Raw genomic sequence first — 12,938 nt, 5'->3', positions numbered from 1 at the left:
CACCACACGGCGTGGAGGTCCAGACACCCCACCCTCCGCTGCTGCGCAGCGACCAGCCTCCGAGGCAGTTCAACAGGCGCAGCGCAGGGACCCTATGAAGAGGTCTCTAACCGAGCCTTCATGAAATAGCAAACCCGGAACCAAAACCAACCGAGACTGGGTCAGACCAGAGACAGGACAGTCCCACCCCTCCTTTCGAATACTCCGACAAGGAGCCTGGGGCCCGCCATAGCAGAGAGGTGATGTCACCAGAATTTGGCAGACGGGATTCCTTCCCAGCGGAATCCGCTTTAGCAGGTGTGTGACTCCCACCCCCACCAGATACATACAGCCAGGAAACCCCAAAAATCTCTCCGTGGGCATGACTGTAGGGGCCGAGGGAAGCAGAGGGGATTCTCGATCCCCAACTCCCCTTACCACCAGTGGGGACATCCAAGGTCTTAGCCACCAGTTCCCAAGGGTGTGCCCACCAAAGGGGTCCGGAAAAGTTAAACTGTCAGTTCCCAGATCACCGCTCCACAGCACTGGGGCTTAGATGAATGACAGAGAGAGTGCTCAGTTGTTCAAGAAATAGGGCACAAAGTGGGGCTGCAAGTGTAACCAGATCCTTGGGAAGCACCTCCGGGGAGCAGAGCCTAGCTGGCTGGCAGGAGGAAGGGGGGAGGGGCCGGAGAAGAGAAATGGCTCTGGACTAACAGGATTGAGAGACTCCCAGGAGCCGCCTTACAGGGATTGCTGTCGGCACATAGAGGGCAGAAGCTCGGCTCAGAGGGCACAGCTCCGCCTATTGGAAGAGAAGAAAATGGATCTCTAAGACTTCATTTTTTAAAAAATTTCTATTTTATTAGTTTTTTTTTCTCACCTCTTCCTTCCTTCTTTCTTTCCCTTTTCAAGTTTTATTGTTCTTTCCATTCTCCTCTATTCTATCTACCTCCCTCTCCCTCTTTCTTTTTAAGAGCACCTTCCTTCCCCTTCCCCCCAACTTTCATCCCAAGCATTACGTCTTCCATTATATGTAATTGTCTAAATGCAAATAGGTGATTGTTTTGAGGCTGTGTATAGGACTCCTAAATACCTAGCTATTACCAAACACCCTGATCTAATTGCCTGTTAATAAATATCCCCCTTCAGTAGAGCAATCTGCCAAAGTAGCCAAGACATACTAACCTTCATACCATCATAGCACCTAACCTAAACATAAAGTCCTAAGACCAAACAACAAATCACTATATGCTTACAGAATCCGGAAGCCTTTTATGAATTGAATGAATCAGCTTTAAAGTACAATAAAGCCCAACATTTCTAGGCATAGTCTCCCACCACAAAGGAGAGACTACAGAGATATACAAAACCAAAACAAATTTATAGGAGAAAACAGAAACACAGCAGTTAAACAGAGTTGGAAAGTAACATGAACAACATGAAAAAACAAGGGAAAAAAAGGATTACAAACAATGCAGGACAACTTAAATTCACAGGAGAACCTAGAGGCATCAGAAAAATGGACAGAGAAAGAACTCAAGGCATACCTGACTCAGATGGAATGGAATCTTAGAGAAGTCATTAGACAGCAAGTCCAAACAATGAAAGAATACTTTGAAAACGAATTGCATAAGCAAATTCAAATTGCAAAGAATGAACTCTACCAGGAGATAGAGATTTTTAAAAGAATCAAACAGTAATCCTAGAAATGCAGGAAACCATAAACCAAATTAAAAACTCAAAGGAGAATATTACAAATAGACTAGATCAAATAGAAGTCAGAACATCAGATAATGAAGACAAAGTTTGTCAACTCGAAAAGAATATAGTCAATGCAGAAAGGATGTTAAGAAAGCACGAGCAATGCAACCAAGAGACATGGGATGTCATAACAAAACCAAACTTGAGAGTCATTGGGATAGAAGAAGGTATAGAGGTTCAAACTAAAGGAATGAACAATCTGTTGAATGAAATAATCTTAGAAAACTTCCCAGATATGAAAGATGGAATGGAATGCCAAATCCTGGAAGCCCACAGGACCCCAAACATACAAAACCATAATAGACCAACTCCAAGACACATAATTATGAAGATATACAGCATACAGAACAAGGAGAGAATATTAAAAGCTACTAGAGAAAGGAGGCAGGTTACATTCAGGGGTAAACCAATTAGGTTAATGGCTGATTTTTCATCACAGACTTTGAAAGCGAGAAGATCCTGGAACAACATATTTCAAATGCTGAAAAATAAACGATTCCAACCAAGAATACTGTATCCAGCAAAATTAAGCTTCAGATTTGACAATGAAATTAAAATATTTCACAATAAACAAAAGTTAAAAGAATATGCAGCCAGAAAACCAGCACTGCAAGGCATTTTGAGCAAAACACTACAAGAAGAGGAATTGAAAAACAGCTCCCAAAACTAACAGTGGGAGGTATCTCAGTAAAAGGGGGAGAAAAATAACCAAAGAGGAAAAACTAGCCAAATTAAAATAACTAAATAAATAAGCATTACTGGAAGTCAAACCATATATCAATAGTAACCCTAAATGTTAATGGCTTAAATTCACCAATCAAGAGACATAGGCTAGTAACCTGGATTAAAAAAACAGATCCAACAATATGCTGCCTTCAGGAGACTCATATGATAGGAAAAGACATACACAGGCTGAAGGTGAAAGGATGGTAAAAAGGATACCACTCACATGGTCCTCGGAAGCAAACAGGAGTGGCCATACTCATATCAAATAAAATCAACTTCAAACCTAAGTTAATCAAAAGGGATAAAAAAGGACACTATATACTGTTAAAAGGGACCATTCACCAACAAGACATAACAATTATCAATATGTATGCACCAAACAATGGTGCTGCAACGTTCATAAAACAAACTCTCCTCAAGTTCAAGAGTCAAATAGACCACAACACAATAATTATGGGTGACTTCAACACACCGCTCTCTCCATTGGACAGATCCTCCAGACCAAAGCTGAATAAAGAAACTATAGAACTCAATAACACAATCAATAACCTAGACTTAACCAACATATATAAAATATATCAATCATCATCAAATGGATAAACATTCTTCTCAGCAGCACATGGATCCTTCTCAAAGATAGACCATATATTATGCCATAGGGCAACTGTTAGTAAATATAAAGGTGTGGAGATAATACCATGCACCTTATCTGATTATAATGGAATTAAACTGGAAATCAATGATAAAAGAAGGAAGGAAAAATCCTGCATCACCTGAAAAATGAACAATATGTTACTGAATGATCAATGGGTTACAGAAGACATAAAGGATGAAATCAAAAAATTCTTAGAGATAAATGACAATACAGACACAACATATCTGAATCTATGGGACACAATGAAAGCAGTTTTAAGAGGGAAATTCATTGCCTAGAGTTCATTCCTCAAAAAAAGAAAAAAAAACAACAAATAAACGAGCTCACACTTCATCTCAAAACCCTAGAAAAGGAAGAGCAAAACATCAGCAAATGTAGTAGAAGGCAAGAAATAATTAAAATCAGAGCAGAAATCAATGAAATTAAAACAAAAAAAAAACATTGAAAAAATTGATAAATCTAAAAGTTGGTTATTCAAAAAAATAAATAAGATCAACAGACCCTTAGCCATGCTAATGAAAAGAAGAAGAGAGAGAACTCTAATTACTAACATATGGGATGAAAAAGGCAATATCACAACTGACACTACAGAAATACAGAAGATAATTAGAAATTATTTTGAAACCCTATATTCCAATAAAATAGAAGATAGTGAAGATATCGATAAATTTCTTAAGTCATATGATTTGCCCAGATTGAGTCAGGAAGATACACACAATTTAAACAGACCAATAACAAAGGAGGAAATAGAAGAATCCATCAAAAGAATACCAACCAAGAAAAGCCCTGGACCGGATGGATATACAGCGGAGTTTTACAAAACTTTCAAAGAAGAATTAATAACAATACTTTTCAAGTTATTTCAAGAAATAGAAAAAGAAGGAGCTCTTCCAAATTCATTCTATGAGGCCAACATCACCCTGATCCTGAAACCAGACAAAGACACTTCAAAGAAAGAAAACTACAGACCAATATCTCTAATGAACTTAGATGCAAAAATCCTCAATAAAATCCTGGCGAATTGAATACAAAAGCATATCAAAAAAATTGTGCACCATGATCAAGTAGGATTAATCCCTGGGATGCAAGACTGGTTCAATATACGGAAATCAATAAATGTTATTCATCTCATCAATAGACTTAATGATAAGAACCACATGATCATCTCGATAGATTCAGAAAAAGCATTCGACAAAGTACAACATCCCTTTGTGTTCAAAACACTAGAAAAACTAGGGATAACAGGAACTTACCTCATCATTGTAAAAGCTATATATGCTAAGCTTTAGGCTAGCATCATTCGAAATGGAGAAAAATTGAAGGCATTCTCTCTAAAATCTTGAACAAGACAGTGATGCCCTCTCTCACCACTTCTATTCAATTTAGTTCTTGAAATACTAGCCAGAGAAATTAGACAGACAAAAGAAATTAAAGTCATAAAAATAGGAAAAGAAGAACTTAAATTATCACTATTTGCGGATGATATGATACTACATCTAACAGATGCAAAAGGGTCTACAAAGAAACTACTAGAGCTAGTAAATGAATTCAGCAAAGTGGCGGGATATAAAATCAACACACATAAATCAAAGGCATTCCTGTATATCAGCGACAAATCTTCTGAAATGGAAATGAGGACAACCACCCCATTCACAATAAGCTCAAAAAAATAAAATACTTGGGAATCAACCGAACAACAGAGGTGAAAGATTTATACAATGAAAACTACAAAACACTAAAGAGAGAAATAGAAGAAGATCTTAGAAGATGGAAAAATATACCCTGTTCATGGATAGGCAGAACTAACATCATCAAAATGGCGATATTACCCAAAGTTCTCTATAGGTTTAATGCAATGCCAATCAAAATCCCAACGGCATTTCTTGTAGAAATAGAGAAAGCAATTATGAAATTCATATGGAAAAACAAAAGACCCAGAATAGCAAAAGCAATTCTAAACAGGAAGAGTGAAACTGGCAGTATAGCTATACCAGACTTTAAACTATACTACAAAGCAATAGTAACAAAAACAGCATGGTACTGGAACCAAAACAGGCGGGTGGACCAATGGTACAGAATAGAGGACACAGAAACCAATCCACAAAATTACAACTTTCTTATATTTGATAATGAGTCTAAAAGCATGCAATGGAGGAAGGATAGCATCTTCAACAAATGGTGCTGGAAAAACTGGAAATCCATATGCAACAAAATGAAACTGAATTCCTTTCTGTTGCCATGCACAAAAGTTAACTCAAAATGGATCAAAGAGCTTGATATCAAATCAGAGACTCTGTGTCTGATAGAAGAAAAAGTTGGCTCTGATCTACATATTGTGGGGTCGGGCTCCAAATTCCTTAATAGGACACCCATAGCACAAGAGTTAATAACAAGAATCAACAAATGGGACTTACTTAAACTAAAAAGTTTTTTTCTCAGCAAGAGAAACAATAAGAGAGGTAAATAGGGAGCCTACATCCTTGGAACAAATTTTTACTCCTCACACGTCAGATAGAGCCCTAATATCCAGAGTATACAAAGAACTCAAAAAATTAGACAATAAAATAACAAACAACCCTATCAACAAATGGGCCAAGGACCTGAACAGACACTTCTCAGAGGAGGACATACAATCAATTAACAAGTACATGAAAAAATGGTCACCATCTCTAGCAGTCAGAGAAATGCAAATCAAAACCACCCTAAGATACCATTTCACTCCAGTAAGATTGGCAGCCATTATGAAGTCAAACAACAACAAGTGCTGGAGAGGATGTGGGGAAAAGGGTACACTTGTACATTGCTGGTGGGACTGCAAATTGGTGCGCCCAATTTGGAAAGCAGTATGGAGACTCCTGGGAAAGTTGGGAATGGAACCACCATTTGACCCAGCTATTGCTTCCCTGAAGACCTTAAAAGAGCATACTATAGGGATACTGCCACATCGATGTTCATAGCAGCACAATTCACAATAGCTAGGCTGTGGAACCAACCTAGATGCCCTTCAATAGATGAATGGATAAAAAAAAATATGGCATTTATACACAATGGAGTATTACGCAGCACTAAAAAATGACAATATCATGGCATTTTCAGGGAAATGGATGGCATTAGAGCAGATTATGCTAAGTGAAGCTAGCCAGTCCCTAAAAACCAAATGCTAAATGTCTTCTTTTATATAAGAGGAACAACTAAGAACAGAGCAGGGAGGAAGAGCATGAGGAAAAGATTAACATTAAACAGGGATGAGAGGTGGGAGGGAAAGGGAGAGAGAAGGGAAATTGCATGGAAATTGAAGGAGACCCTCATTGTTATACAAAATTACATATAAGAAGTTGTGAGGGGAAAGGGAGAAAAAAGGGAGAGAATTGAATTACAGCAGATGGGGTACAGAGAGAAGATGGGAGTGGAGGGGAGGGGGTATAGTAGGGGATATGAAAGGTAGCAGAATACAATATTCACTAATATGGCATTATATAAAAACGTGGATGTGTAACCGATGTGATTCTGCAATCTGTATTTGGAGTAAAAATGGGAGTTCATAACCCACTTGAATCAAATGTATGAAAGATGATATGTCAAGAGCTTTGTAATGTTTTGAACAACCAATAAAAAAAGATTTAAAATTATAAATCTTGATATTAATGAGTGCATTTAGGAAAAGTAATAAACTTCGAAAATTTCAGGTGGATGTATAAGATGCCAATATTTTGGGGTATTTGGCAATATGTATTAAGCATCTTATGAGTTTTCACAACTATATGCTATAATTAAACTTTTAAGAATTTAAACAATTATTATATAAACATTTGGCCATACAGAATGTTTATTTTGGTGTTAGTTAAAATTGTGTTGTAGCACTGTCAAAGTTGCATAGGCTCCAGTTGCCCTTCAAACCAAATGTGGATATATAACTTCATCAAATGTGCCTAGTCCAACCTTTTTTTCCAATCAGTCACATCCTGAGATATTATTCCTCTTATATATTCTAACAGCCTACTTGTTATTATTGTGATCACTTTCAACTTATCATTGTGTATTTTCTCCTAAGTTAAACTAAAACACCTCTGAGTTCTCTGACAAGACTGTCAAAACAGTCTTGTATCCTAAATGAGGTTACAGAAAGTTTTGAGGAAGCATAATATTTTTAAAGAAGTCATTTTTTTGTGCTCATTATTGAATTATAGCTCCTTAGACAACATTCAAAAAAAAACAAATAAAAGACATCATGATAATAAATGAATGGAATGCAGGAACCTATTTACTTTTGAGCCAAGTACATTTTATACATAATTGTTACACCAGTTTTAGAAGAACAAGAATAGTTTGACAAATAATCGTCCCTTGTGGATTTGTAAAACTGATACCAAACACTTGCATTAAAAGTTTAAAATTCAGTATATTCTACAAATAATTCTGTGTATTTTACTAAGGTGTAGTCATAAAAGCATTTATAAATGTTAGCATCCATTTAAGGATAAAATGCTAGGACATAACTTTGGGGATCCTTGTGAAGCCTCTTTAAGTGTGACTCATAGTGAGATTAAGGAAAAATGCCACCTGAACCATCCTGAGAAAGGCATTACAGTTTCCTAACAATAGGAAGCTTTCTGGGAAATGTGAAGCATGTGAAATGGAAATGTGATGTCAAAGATACAGAACAGTTTTCATTTCTTTAATATTGTTTCCTCTTCTACCTGGGGAAACTTATGGGTATAAATTTTGTTTCTGTATTAAAGAGAAAAATTCCACTATTTAAAATTAGTTAAAATTCCTCTGGATATTATTTTTTACTTCTCTCTCTAAAGAAGTTTTGGGGTTGCCCATCAAATAATTTTTTTTTTTTTTTAGTTTTCGGCGGACACAACATCTTTGTTTGTATGTGGTGCTGAGGATCGAACCCGGGCCGCACGCATGCCAGGCAAGCGCGCCACCGCTCGAGCCACATCCCCAGCCCCCCATCAAATAATTTTAGAATTTTCTGGCAATACCTTTTTTATACTCTTTTCAGAATGATTAAGTAATACCCCTTTTCCTTTTCTCTTTCTTTAATCACTTTTCCTCTTTGACTTTTGCACTTCTTTCCTGTTCTTGGACTCTTTAGAGCATTAATGATTATAAATCAAAGAATAGTATTTTTTTCATGAACAAAATTTACAAGTTTTGAGAATTAAAGGAGTTATGATTTTTTTTGTTTCTGATTTACTAGCAATAAAAGTAAACTCTTTTCCAATTTTATGCTTTGAAATTTGTCAAATTAGATATGCAGTCTATGTTTTAAAAGTGACTTTTAAAGCATTTCACCAATGAGAAAATATATCGACCTTAGTGCTTGTGTAAAGTTAAATTTTATTTCTAAACCTATATTTTTCTTTAAAGAACTTAAAAAAACTATTTCTCATAGGGGATTCTGTACACTGAGGAAGAAAACAATGTAAATTCTATTACATTAACCTCCATATACTTGAATAACCTTGAAACTATTGACTATATCACACTTGTCATGTATCACAAGTCTTAAAAACTTATTTTTATTTGAGCCCCAAATTTATGCATCTGTAATGGTTCTGTAATTCAACATGGTTTATCATTACTTTGAATTAGGAAAATTTTATATTTGAGTATCATGTCTCAGTGAAATAGCAAAATGATTTTTATTCAAACAAAAATGTTTAAGAAATAATGCCAATTAATTGTAGGTACCCATTAGGGTGATTTCAATTGAGAGTAACTGAAATGTTAATGCTAACTGGCTTTACTAGTATTTCTGTTAAAGTACAAGTATGGTAAAAATTGAGTAAATTGCAGGGGTGAGATGAGTGTATCTTGAAGAACTCTTAAAACTCATATTCATTTTGTCAAAATTCATTGCACCCTAACAGTTTCTTCATAATTAAAAGAAGTGTTTTGTTACTACATTCAGCATTAAAAAGGTAGAGAATGTATCCCAAACACGTCCAAAATGACACTTCTCTTTGGACTAAATGGTTCATTTGTTCAAGCCTGAGCCACATACAATCACCAGGGATAGAGGTGAATTTCAACTACTTGTAATTAATCCGGTGAATCCTGAAGTTGAGGCAGGAGGAGCACAACTTTGAGACCAGCCTAAGCAATTTAGAGAGACCTTGTATGAAAATAAAAAAAAATTGAAAAGGACTGGGGATGTGTGCCCCTGGGTTCAACCCACAGTACCAAAACAAAAACAAACAAGCAATAATGATACTTTGAGAATTTCAAACTTTAAAGCCTGGAAAGGGCCCTGATCAATGTGTTCACAAGCTCCTATTTTCTTCTGTAACATTTGCAAAAATATAGTATTTAGCCTTAATTAGTTAAGAATTCAGTGTATTGATTCTCATTATTTATTTATTTATTTATTTGCTTGCTTATTTATTTATTTATTTTGGTACTGGGGATTGAAGCCAGAGGTAATTTACCACTGATTACACCTTAAGTCTCCTTTAAGCTTTTATTTTGATACAGGGTCTCATCCAACTGCTTGGGACCTCAGTAAATTGTGAAGGCTGGCATGAACTTGTAATCCTCCTGCCTCAACCTCCTGAGTTGCGAGGATTACAGGTACGTGCCACCAAATATGGTTGATAAATATTTAATTTTCACATATAATATCATTTAATTTTAGATGATATCCAAGTGGTTTAGAATATTTGGGGGAATCTTGAGAAGGAGAATTTGAGATAGAGTTCACTTGGATTGGGGTTAATGAGTTAGATTTATGAGGTTTGCAGTCAATCTCACTTTTAGTTGGTATAATATCTTATTGCCCTTCTGGATTATTGCCCACTGTGCTTAAGTTAAATCTTTATATGAACATATTCTATTATGCCTGACACTAGAAAGATGTGTATAGTGGTAGAAAAAAATTGAAGTGTAAAAAAAAAGAAACTAGTGTATGGAATATATTTTCAATACCAGATTAGTAAGACGTTTAGCTGATGATTCAAGTATCATCTGCAACTTTCTAAAATGGAAGATTATTTTTATCTAGGACACATTCCTTATTCTAGAACTTACAGGTTTTTATAATCATACATTTCCACCCTTTCAAATGAGAATTACATGAAAAGTATTTATCAGAATTCCTCAGTTTGTGAAGTAATGGCCAGTACAGGACTAAAAGCAGCAAGTAATAAATAATAAGATAAAATAAAATAAAATATAAATACAAATAATAAAAAATAAAATTTGATTTCACCTTTGCTAGATGAAAGACTAAAGTATGTTTTTATTCTCTAAGAAATAACAAAATGATAGGATGTAGTATTCAAAGGATATGTATTTGAAAAGATGAACTGCTTGAAGTCCCTTGAAAATATAACATTTCAATCTATTATGTTGATAGTATAATTATTTTTTAAAAAATTAACTTTTAATTTTGATTTTGTTTTTAATATATATTTAGGCATAAGTATTCATAGTTTATATTATTTTTATTAAAGACAGATCACAAATTGAACAGGATTCTGAGCCCAAAATACTCTGGTCCACCTGACCAAGGGAATTTCATAGGTGGCTTGACTGCGTAGACCAATCAAAATTCCACTTTGGAATGAAAAATAGGGTAGATTACTTCACATGGATTTGAAGTCCACCAAAAGATTCCAAATCAAAAGAAATGGAATCACATAGATTAAATGAATCTTAATTTGAAGTTTTAGAAACTACTAGTAAAGAAGAGAAGAATTATCTGTTTGTGCAATAGCAGAGCAGGTTCCATGGATTTCATGGCCAAAATCATATCATCAATGAGGAATGTGTAAAACATAAATCTGGATGTACAAAATAAGTAAATAAAGGGAAAGATTAAGTAAATAATCCAAATATTTTGCTATAAAAGGGATGCCTATTAATACCGTGGGTAGAGAAATCTCTTTCATTTATCAATTTTTTTTTTTCACAATCGGAAATGTGGTTTATTGCAAACAGAAAAAAAAAATGTGTTTGTCAACATTAAAGTCTGGATATAGGGAGATCATGGGGTCACTGTGTCTAGGTTTAGCAGCAACTCAGCTGGTACCAAACTTCAACCTAAGGGATCAATAGAGTTTGTGGCTGTTGGAGCCCTGAACAAGAACTAGGTTTTCTTGTGCTGTCTAGACCCTTCTTGGGTTACTTTAGGTCAAGGATTAGCCAGCTTGAGGTCACTTTGGAAAGGGAAGGGGAAACCAGAGGATTCACTGACTTCACTCACCTCATTCTTTCCAAACTCCTATGCGATCTTCCCACTGGCTGAACTCAACCCAGAAGCCAGCTGAATAGAAAAGCATGGATGGATTTTGTAGAAGTCATACTTCTGGGGTAGAAAGCAGGATGGAGAATAGGTGAGAAGGGGCAAAATGGCATCAAATACTAATGAATAAGTGATGACAGATAATGTTATTTTAACGATGTGAGTAAAGAAGCTTATAGAATTTGAGGTGGAAAAACAAATTTATTGTGTCCTTGAATTGACTGGCCACTTGGTGGACAGATATTAGTTATGCTATGAAGTATGAATATGAATAGTTATCTGTGGGACAGTTATTTTCTAAGATTGATATGATATATAGTTCTATTCCTAGAATATTTCTGAAATACATATCATAATTTAGAGACTCTCTTATGTTCATCAGTGCTGATGTGGATTTCTCTATTGATATTTGAAATATTATATGTATTATATTTTAGGAGTCCACACAATTCATTTCCCAATTATACTAATAAAAACATAGAAAACCTTTAAGAGAAAAATATAGTTGGATTACTTCTTATAGATTTCCTCTGCTCAGCTTCTTGAGATCATAGAGTATACAATTTGAATTTATAGTTATTGTAAAACTCTAATAAAATATTCTATTCAGATGTGCTATAAAATAAAATTTCTTTGAGAAAATTTCAATCTTTTTTATTCTTCCCAATGAAAACCTCAAACTCTATTCTAAAATGAGATTTAACAATCCCCCCAATAATAGTAATCCTTACTGAGCTCAGGTCACTTTATCTAACAATTATTAATGGATTGTTAATTCCAAGATGAATTAGACTAAATCTAAACCCTCAATGTATTACATATGCTTATTTATATATACACAATCGCCTATCTTAGTAAGCTGGACAGCTATTCAAGTTCCTTCATGAATAATTGGAAGGGAACTCTGAAAAAGTTTCTTCTCAGCAAAAGAAACAATCTGTGAGGTGAATAGAGAGCCTACATCTTGGGAGCAAATCGTTACCTGCCACACATCAGCTAGAGCACTAATCTCTAGGGTATATAAAGAACTCAAAAAGCTAACCACTAAAAAAACAAATAACCCAATCAATAAATGGGCCAAGGACCTGAAAAGACACTTCCCAGAATATGATGTACAATCAATCAACAAATACATGAAAAAATTTTCATCATCACTAGCAATTAGAGAAATGCAAATCAAAACCACTCAAAGATTTCATCTCATTCCAGTCAGAATTGCAGCTATTATGCATACAAACAACAATAAGTGTTGGCGAGGATGTGGGGAAAATGGTACACTCATACACTGCTGGTGGAACTGCAAATTGGTGCAGCCAATATGGAAAGTAGTATGGACATTTTTTGGAAAATTGGGAATGGAACCACCATTTGACCCAGCTCTCTCTCTCCTTGGTCTATACCCAAAGGACTTAAAAACAGCATACTACAGGGACACAGCCACATCAATGCTTATAGCAGCACAATTCACAATAGCTAAACTGTAGAACCAACCTAGATGCCCTTCAGTAGATGAATGGATAAAAAAATGTGGCATATATACACAATGGAATATTACTCAGT

The sequence above is a fragment of the Marmota marmota genome, unplaced genomic scaffold, assembly GCF_001458135.2.
Source record: "Marmota marmota marmota unplaced genomic scaffold, marMar, whole genome shotgun sequence".
Classification (NCBI taxonomy): domain Eukaryota; kingdom Metazoa; phylum Chordata; class Mammalia; order Rodentia; family Sciuridae; genus Marmota; species Marmota marmota.
This window is presented reverse-complemented; position numbering follows the sequence as displayed.